Source organism: Schistocerca gregaria, unplaced genomic scaffold, assembly GCF_023897955.1.
Source record: "Schistocerca gregaria isolate iqSchGreg1 unplaced genomic scaffold, iqSchGreg1.2 ptg000169l, whole genome shotgun sequence".
NCBI classification, from domain to species: domain Eukaryota; kingdom Metazoa; phylum Arthropoda; class Insecta; order Orthoptera; family Acrididae; genus Schistocerca; species Schistocerca gregaria.
The window spans coordinates 9,660,455-9,670,006 of NW_026061724.1; the positions used below are offsets into that span (position 1 = coordinate 9,660,455).

A 9,552-nucleotide genomic window follows, 5' to 3' on the forward strand; every position below is an offset into this window, starting at 1 on the left:
CGTGGCCGTATAGCAAACAGTACCTGTGATGACGAACAATTAGCGACAGGCGTTTTTTTAAGAATCACTCTCAGATGCGATTAAGGCGAATGGCGCAGATAAAGCATTTGCCAAAGCGGTACAGCATAAGGTGGGACGAGGCAGTCTGAATTACATTTTATAGATGTATTTCTCACATATCTCAGAGCCTCTCGCGATATTCGTCGTCGTCGTCGTCGTCGTCGTCGTCGTCGTCGCCGCCGCCGCCGCTTCTGCAGAAGTAGCAAATGGCAATCGTAGCAAATGCGGCGAGGGACGCCCTGCCTTCGATTCCGAATGCACAAAGTGTGTGGTCTTGTTTCTCAGTCTATATTTGGTCGGTCACGTCAGAGGTTGAATGTAACGAATGGGTGGGAAAGAGCAAGGGGCAGCGGCTGTGTAGAACGAAAACACAAATCCTCAGGGGTGTGAGCGTTTCGAGATGAGTCGTATACATGTAAATGTTGGTCGTCAGTGACCGTGTGGCCTAATGGATAAGGCGTCGGGCTTCGGATCTGAAGATTACAGGTTCGAATGCTGTCACGCTTGTGTTTTTCCAGTTCTGAAAAAGAAACATAACGTTTTAATGTAGCAATTGAGCAGTACGAAACCGTCTGAATGTTGCTGTTGACCATTTTTTGCTTGGAGATGCTCTTGAGCTTGAAACACACACAACAAGACCGGTGTTAACTAGCGAAATGGTCGGCAGAGTGCCGACACAGCGAGTTTTGACTATCACTTGCACATCTAAAACAACGTCGGAAAGTAACTCGTTCGGCTTTTGAGTCACATAAAGTATGTGCGTTAATTTTGACGCCACTAGCTCTGCATGTTGTCATGCAATTTCTTTACCTCTCAGAAATGATTATGACATAAAAGTGAAGTACGTGACGAGTGTGACGTTAGGAAAACATTAGGCATCATGGGGAGATTCTGTATGGGACCACCCAACCCAAACGAGTACTGTGTGACGTGCTACCCGGCAGGTATTCACCGAGGTAGCCGGCTAGCTCAGTCGGTAGAGCGTCAGACTCTTAATCTCAGGGTCGTGGGTTCGAGCCAGACGCTGGGCGGAACGGAATTTTGTTCCGCTGCAAGTGTAAATTACCGTTTTTCTGATTAACGAGATTTAATGGAAATAGCAACTTTAAACTTTGCCTACGTCTCTGTCAGTCGCAAGGAAGCTGTATTTGAAGGTGAAGGTGATTTTGTAGACATGTGTGAAAGACATGTTCTGAAATGCAAGTGTTGTTGTTTGGAGAGCACATCGGTTACGTGTCAGATGTGTAGTCAAGCAGTAATTTGTCGCCATAGCTGCAAATATTAGCCGGTAATATGAAGTGTTGTCAGCTAAAGTCTGATGATGCAGACGACCGTAAGGACGAAGTACCCAAGAGTACCGCTAGGCCGCGCCTCTTTAGCTCAGTGGTAGAGCACTGGTCTAATAAACCAGGGGTCGTAAGTTCCATCCTCACAGGAGAAAGATGAATTTTGGAAATCAGTTGCGCGTCGTGGCCGTATAGCAAACAGTACCTGTGATGACGAACAATTAGCGACAGGCGTTTTTTTAAGAATCACTCTCAGATGCGATTAAGGCGAATGGCGCAGATAAAGCATTTGCCAAAGCGGTACAGCATAAGGTGGGACGAGGCAGTCTGAATTACATTTTATAGATGTATTTCTCACATATCTCAGAGCCTCTCGCGATATTCGTCGTCGTCGTCGTCGTCGTCGTCGTCGTCGTCGTCGTCGTCGTCGTCGCCGCCGCCGCCGCCGCTTCTGCAGAAGTAGCAAATGGCAATCGTAGCAAATGCGGCGAGGGACGCCCTGCCTTCGATTCCGAATGCACAAAGTGTGTGGTCTTGTTTCTCAGTCTATATTTGGTCGGTCACGTCAGAGTTTGAATGTAACGAATGGGTGGGAAAGAGCAAGGGGCAGCGGCTGTGTAGAACGAAAACACAAATCCTCAGGGGTGTGAGCGTTTCGAGATGAGTCGTATACATGTAAATGTTGGTCGTCAGTGACCGTGTGGCCTAATGGATAAGGCGTCGGGCTTCGGATCTGAAGATTACAGGTTCGAATGCTGTCACGCTTGTGTTTTTCCAGTTCTGAAAAAGAAACATAACGTTTTAATGTAGCAATTGAGCAGTACGAAACCGTCTGAATGTTGCTGTTGACCATTTTTTGCTTGGAGATGCTCTTGAGCTTGAAACACACACAACAAGACCGGTGTTAACTAGCGAAATGGTCGGCAGAGTGCCGACACAGCGAGTTTTGACTATCACTTGCACATCTAAAACAACGTCGGAAAGTAACTCGTTCGGCTTTTGAGTCACATAAAGTATGTGCGTTAATTTTGACGCCACTAGCTCTGCATGTTGTCATGCAATTTCTTTACCTCTCAGAAATGATTATGACATAAAAGTGAAGTACGTGACGAGTGTGACGTTAGGAAAACATTAGGCATCATGGGGAGATTCTGTATGGGACCACCCAACCCAAACGAGTACTGTGTGACGTGCTACCCGGCAGGTATTCACCGAGGTAGCCGGCTAGCTCAGTCGGTAGAGCGTCAGACTCTTAATCTCAGGGTCGTGGGTTCGAGCCAGACGCTGGGCGGAACGGAATTTTGTTCCGCTGCAAGTGTAAATTACCGTTTTTCTGATTAACGAGATTTAATGGAAATAGCAACTTTAAACTTTGCCTACGTCTCTGTCAGTCGCAAGGAAGCTGTATTTGAAGGTGAAGGTGATTTTGTAGACATGTGTGAAAGACATGTTCTGAAATGCAAGTGTTGTTGTTTGGAGAGCACATCGGTTACGTGTCAGATGTGTAGTCAAGCAGTAATTTGTCGCCATAGCTGCAAATATTAGCCGGTAATATGAAGTGTTGTCAGCTAAAGTCTGATGATGCAGACGACCGTAAGGACGAAGTACCCAAGAGTACCGCTAGGCCGCGCCTCTTTAGCTCAGTGGTAGAGCACTGGTCTAATAAACCAGTGGTCGTAAGTTCCATCCTCACAGGAGAAAGATGAATTTTGGAAATCAGTTGCGCGTCGTGGCCGTATAGCAAACAGTACCTGTGATGACGAACAATTAGCGACAGGCGTTTTTTTAAGAATCACTCTCAGATGCGATTAAGGCGAATGGCGCAGATAAAGCATTTGCCAAAGCGGTACAGCATAAGGTGGGACGAGGCAGTCTGAATTACATTTTATAGATGTATTTCTCACATATCTCAGAGCCTCTCGCGATATTCGTCGTCGTCGTCGTCGTCGTCGTCGTCGTCGTCGCCGCCGCTTCTGCAGAAGTAGCAAATGGCAATCGTAGCAAATGCGGCGAGGGACGCCCTGCCTTCGATTCCGAATGCACAAAGTGTGTGGTCTTGTTTCTCAGTCTATATTTGGTCGGTCACGTCAGAGTTTGAATGTAACGAATGGGTGGGAAAGAGCAAGGGGCAGCGGCTGTGTAGAACGAAAACACAAATCCTCAGGGGTGTGAGCGTTTCGAGATGAGTCGTATACATGTAAATGTTGGTCGTCAGTGACCGTGTGGCCTAATGGATAAGGCGTCGGGCTTCGGATCTGAAGATTACAGGTTCGAATGCTGTCACGCTTGTGTTTTTCCAGTTCTGAAAAAGAAACATAACGTTTTAATGTAGCAATTGAGCAGTACGAAACCGTCTGAATGTTGCTGTTGACCATTTTTTGCTTGGAGATGCTCTTGAGCTTGAAACACACACAACAAGACCGGTGTTAACTAGCGAAATGGTCGGCAGAGTGCCGACACAGCGAGTTTTGACTATCACTTGCACATCTAAAACAACGTCGGAAAGTAACTCGTTCGGCTTTTGAGTCACATAAAGTATGTGCGTTAATTTTGACGCCACTAGCTCTGCATGTTGTCATGCAATTTCTTTACCTCTCAGAAATGATTATGACATAAAAGTGAAGTACGTGACGAGTGTGACGTTAGGAAAACATTAGGCATCATGGGGAGATTCTGTATGGGACCACCCAACCCAAACGAGTACTGTGTGACGTGCTACCCGGCAGGTATTCACCGAGGTAGCCGGCTAGCTCAGTCGGTAGAGCGTCAGACTCTTAATCTCAGGGTCGTGGGTTCGAGCCAGACGCTGGGGGGAACGGAATTTTGTTCCGCTGCAAGTGTAAATTACCGTTTTTCTGATTAACGAGATTTAATGGAAATAGCAACTTTAAACTTTGCCTACGTCTCTGTCAGTCGCCAGGAAGCTGTATTTGAAGGTGAAGGTGATTTTGTAGACATGTGTGAAAGACATGTTCTGAAATGCAAGTGTTGTTGTTTGGAGAGCACATCGGTTACGTGTCAGATGTGTAGTCAAGCAGTAATTTGTCGCCATAGCTGCAAATATTAGCCGGTAATATGAAGTGTTGTCAGCTAAAGTCTGATGATGCAGACGACCGTAAGGACGAAGTACCCAAGAGTACCGCTAGGCCGCGCCTCTTTAGCTCAGTGGTAGAGCACTGGTCTAATAAACCAGGGGTCGTAAGTTCCATCCTCACAGGAGAAAGATGAATTTTGGAAATCAGTTGCGCGTCGTGGCCGTATAGCAAACAGTACCTGTGATGACGAACAATTAGCGACAGGCGTTTTTTTAAGAATCACTCTCAGATGCGATTAAGGCGAATGGCGCAGATAAAGCATTTGCCAAAGCGGTACAGCATAAGGTGGGACGAGGCAGTCTGAATTACATTTTATAGATGTATTTCTCACATATCTCAGAGCCTCTCGCGATATTCGTCGTCGTCGTCGTCGTCGTCGTCGTCGTCGCCGCCGCCGCTTCTGCAGAAGTAGCAAATGGCAATCGTAGCAAATGCGGCGAGGGACGCCCTGCCTTCGATTCCGAATGCACAAAGTGTGTGGTCTTGTTTCTCAGTCTATATTTGGTCGGTCACGTCAGAGGTTGAATGTAACGAATGGGTGGGAAAGAGCAAGGGGCAGCGGCTGTGTAGAACGAAAACACAAATCCTCAGGGGTGTGAGCGTTTCGAGATGAGTCGTATACATGTAAATGTTGGTCGTCAGTGACCGTGTGGCCTAATGGATAAGGCGTCGGGCTTCGGATCTGAAGATTACAGGTTCGAATGCTGTCACGCTTGTGTTTTTCCAGTTCTGAAAAAGAAACATAACGTTTTAATGTAGCAATTGAGCAGTACGAAACCGTCTGAATGTTGCTGTTGACCATTTTTTGCTTGGAGATGCTCTTGAGCTTGAAACACACACAACAAGACCGGTGTTAACTAGCGAAATGGTCGGCAGAGTGCCGACACAGCGAGTTTTGACTATCACTTGCACATCTAAAACAACGTCGGAAAGTAACTCGTTCGGCTTTTGAGTCACATAAAGTATGTGCGTTAATTTTGACGCCACTAGCTCTGCATGTTGTCATGCAATTTCTTTACCTCTCAGAAATGATTATGACATAAAAGTGAAGTACGTGACGAGTGTGACGTTAGGAAAACGTTAGGCATCATGGGGAGATTCTGTATGGGACCACCCAACCCAAACGAGTACTGTGTGACGTGCTACCCGGCAGGTATTCACCGAGGTAGCCGGCTAGCTCAGTCGGTAGAGCGTCAGACTCTTAATCTCAGGGTCGTGGGTTCGAGCCAGACGCTGGGCGGAACGGAATTTTGTTCCGCTGCAAGTGTAAATTACCGTTTTTCTGATTAACGAGATTTAATGGAAATAGCAACTTTAAACTTTGCCTACGTCTCTGTCAGTCGCAAGGAAGCTGTATTTGAAGGTGAAGGTGATTTTGTAGACATGTGTGAAAGACATGTTCTGAAATGCAAGTGTTGTTGTTTGGAGAGCACATCGGTTACGTGTCAGATGTGTAGTCAAGCAGTAATTTGTCGCCATAGCTGCAAATATTAGCCGGTAATATGAAGTGTTGTCAGCTAAAGTCTGATGATGCAGACGACCGTAAGGACGAAGTACCCAAGAGTACCGCTAGGCCGCGCCTCTTTAGCTCAGTGGTAGAGCACTGGTCTAATAAACCAGGGGTCGTAAGTTCCATCCTCACAGGAGAAAGATGAATTTTGGAAATCAGTTGCGCGTCGTGGCCGTATAGCAAACAGTACCTGTGATGACGAACAATTAGCGACAGGCGTTTTTTTAAGAATCACTCTCAGATGCGATTAAGGCGAATGGCGCAGATAAAGCATTTGCCAAAGCGGTACAGCATAAGGTGGGACGAGGCAGTCTGAATTACATTTTATAGATGTATTTCTCACATATCTCAGAGCCTCTCGCGATATTCGTCGTCGTCGTCGTCGTCGTCGTCGCCGCCGCCGCCGCCGCTTCTGCAGAAGTAGCAAATGGCAATCGTAGCAAATGCGGCGAGGGACGCCCTGCCTTCGATTCCGAATGCACAAAGTGTGTGGTCTTGTTTCTCAGTCTATATTTGGTCGGTCACGTCAGAGTTTGAATGTAACGAATGGGTGGGAAAGAGCAAGGGGCAGCGGCTGTGTAGAACGAAAACACAAATCCTCAGGGGTGTGAGCGTTTCGAGATGAGTCGTATACATGTAAATGTTGGTCGTCAGTGACCGTGTGGCCTAATGGATAAGGCGTCGGGCTTCGGATCTGAAGATTACAGGTTCGAATGCTGTCACGCTTGTGTTTTTCCAGTTCTGAAAAAGAAACATAACGTTTTAATGTAGCAATTGAGCAGTACGAAACCGTCTGAATGTTGCTGTTGACCATTTTTTGCTTGGAGATGCTCTTGAGCTTGAAACACACACAACAAGACTGGTGTTAACTAGCGAAATGGTCGGCAGAGTGCCGACACAGCGAGTTTTGACTATCACTTGCACATCTAAAACAACGTCGGAAAGTAACTCGTTCGGCTTTTGAGTCACATAAAGTATGTGCGTTAATTTTGACGCCACTAGCTCTGCATGTTGTCATGCAATTTCTTTACCTCTCAGAAATGATTATGACATAAAAGTGAAGTACGTGACGAGTGTGACGTTAGGAAAACATTAGGCATCATGGGGAGATTCTGTATGGGACCACCCAACCCAAACGAGTACTGTGTGACGTGCTACCCGGCAGGTATTCACCGAGGTAGCCGGCTAGCTCAGTCGGTAGAGCGTCAGACTCTTAATCTCAGGGTCGTGGGTTCGAGCCAGACGCTGGGCGGAACGGAATTTTGTTCCGCTGCAAGTGTAAATTACCGTTTTTCTGATTAACGAGATTTAATGGAAATAGCAACTTTAAACTTTGCCTACGTCTCTGTCAGTCGCAAGGAAGCTGTATTTGAAGGTGAAGGTGATTTTGTAGACATGTGTGAAAGACATGTTCTGAAATGCAAGTGTTGTTGTTTGGAGAGCACATCGGTTACGTGTCAGATGTGTAGTCAAGCAGTAATTTGTCGCCATAGCTGCAAATATTAGCCGGTAATATGAAGTGTTGTCAGCTAAAGTCTGATGATGCAGACGACCGTAAGGACGAAGTACCCAAGAGTACCGCTAGGCCGCGCCTCTTTAGCTCAGTGGTAGAGCACTGGTCTAATAAACCAGGGGTCGTAAGTTCCATCCTCACAGGAGAAAGATGAATTTTGGAAATCAGTTGCGCGTCGTGGCCGTATAGCAAACAGTACCTGTGATGACGAACAATTAGCGACAGGCGTTTTTTTAAGAATCACTCTCAGATGCGATTAAGGCGAATGGCGCAGATAAAGCATTTGCCAAAGCGGTACAGCATAAGGTGGGACGAGGCAGTCTGAATTACATTTTATAGATGTATTTCTCACATATCTCAGAGCCTCTCGCGATATTCGTCGTCGTCGTCGTCGTCGTCGTCGCCGCCGCCGCCGCCGCTTCTGCAGAAGTAGCAAATGGCAATCGTAGCAAATGCGGCGAGGGACGCCCTGCCTTCGATTCCGAATGCACAAAGTGTGTGGTCTTGTTTCTCAGTCTATATTTGGTCGGTCACGTCAGAGTTTGAATGTAACGAATGGGTGGGAAAGAGCAAGGGGCAGCGGCTGTGTAGAACGAAAACACAAATCCTCAGGGGTGTGAGCGTTTCGAGATGAGTCGTATACATGTAAATGTTGGTCGTCAGTGACCGTGTGGCCTAATGGATAAGGCGTCGGGCTTCGGATCTGAAGATTACAGGTTCGAATGCTGTCACGCTTGTGTTTTTCCAGTTCTGAAAAAGAAACATAACGTTTTAATGTAGCAATTGAGCAGTACGAAACCGTCTGAATGTTGCTGTTGACCATTTTTTGCTTGGAGATGCTCTTGAGCTTGAAACACACACAACAAGACCGGTGTTAACTAGCGAAATGGTCGGCAGAGTGCCGACACAGCGAGTTTTGACTATCACTTGCACATCTAAAACAACGTCGGAAAGTAACTCGTTCGGCTTTTGAGTCACATAAAGTATGTGCGTTAATTTTGACGCCACTAGCTCTGCATGTTGTCATGCAATTTCTTTACCTCTCAGAAATGATTATGACATAAAAGTGAAGTACGTGACGAGTGTGACGTTAGGAAAACATTAGGCATCATGGGGAGATTCTGTATGGGACCACCCAACCCAAACGAGTACTGTGTGACGTGCTACCCGGCAGGTATTCACCGAGGTAGCCGGCTAGCTCAGTCGGTAGAGCGTCAGACTCTTAATCTCAGGGTCGTGGGTTCGAGCCAGACGCTGGGCGGAACGGAATTTTGTTCCGCTGCAAGTGTAAATTACCGTTTTTCTGATTAACGAGATTTAATGGAAATAGCAACTTTAAACTTTGCCTACGTCTCTGTCAGTCGCAAGGAAGCTGTATTTGAAGGTGAAGGTGATTTTGTAGACATGTGTGAAAGACATGTTCTGAAATGCAAGTGTTGTTGTTTGGAGAGCACATCGGTTACGTGTCAGATGTGTAGTCAAGCAGTAATTTGTCGCCATAGCTGCAAATATTAGCCGGTAATATGAAGTGTTGTCAGCTAAAGTCTGATGATGCAGACGACCGTAAGGACGAAGTACCCAAGAGTACCGCTAGGCCGCGCCTCTTTAGCTCAGTGGTAGAGCACTGGTCTAATAAACCAGGGGTCGTAAGTTCCATCCTCACAGGAGAAAGATGAATTTTGGAAATCAGTTGCGCGTCGTGGCCGTATAGCAAACAGTACCTGTGATGACGAACAATTAGCGACAGGCGTTTTTTTAAGAATCACTCTCAGATGCGATTAAGGCGAATGGCGCAGATAAAGCATTTGCCAAAGCGGTACAGCATAAGGTGGGACGAGGCAGTCTGAATTACATTTTATAGATGTATTTCTCACATATCTCAGAGCCTCTCGCGATATTCGTCGTCGTCGTCGTCGTCGTCGTCGCCGCCGCCGCCGCCGCTTCTGCAGAAGTAGCAAATGGCAATCGTAGCAAATGCGGCGAGGGACGCCCTGCCTTCGATTCCGAATGCACAAAGTGTGTGGTCTTGTTTCTCAGTCTATATTTGGTCGGTCACGTCAGAGTTTGAATGTAACGAATGGGTGGGAA

The 9,552-nt window shown here is 46.7% G+C and overlaps 1 non-coding gene across 1 annotated transcript; it reads left to right on the top strand.

Moving 5' to 3' along the window:
* The first annotated feature begins 2,975 nt into the window (after nucleotides 1-2,975).
* On the top strand, nucleotides 2,976-3,047 carry Trnai-aau (transfer RNA isoleucine (anticodon AAU)). The gene has a single exon. It is a non-coding gene; the product is annotated as a tRNA-Ile (tRNA).
* Nucleotides 3,048-9,552: the final 6,505 nt, after the last annotated feature.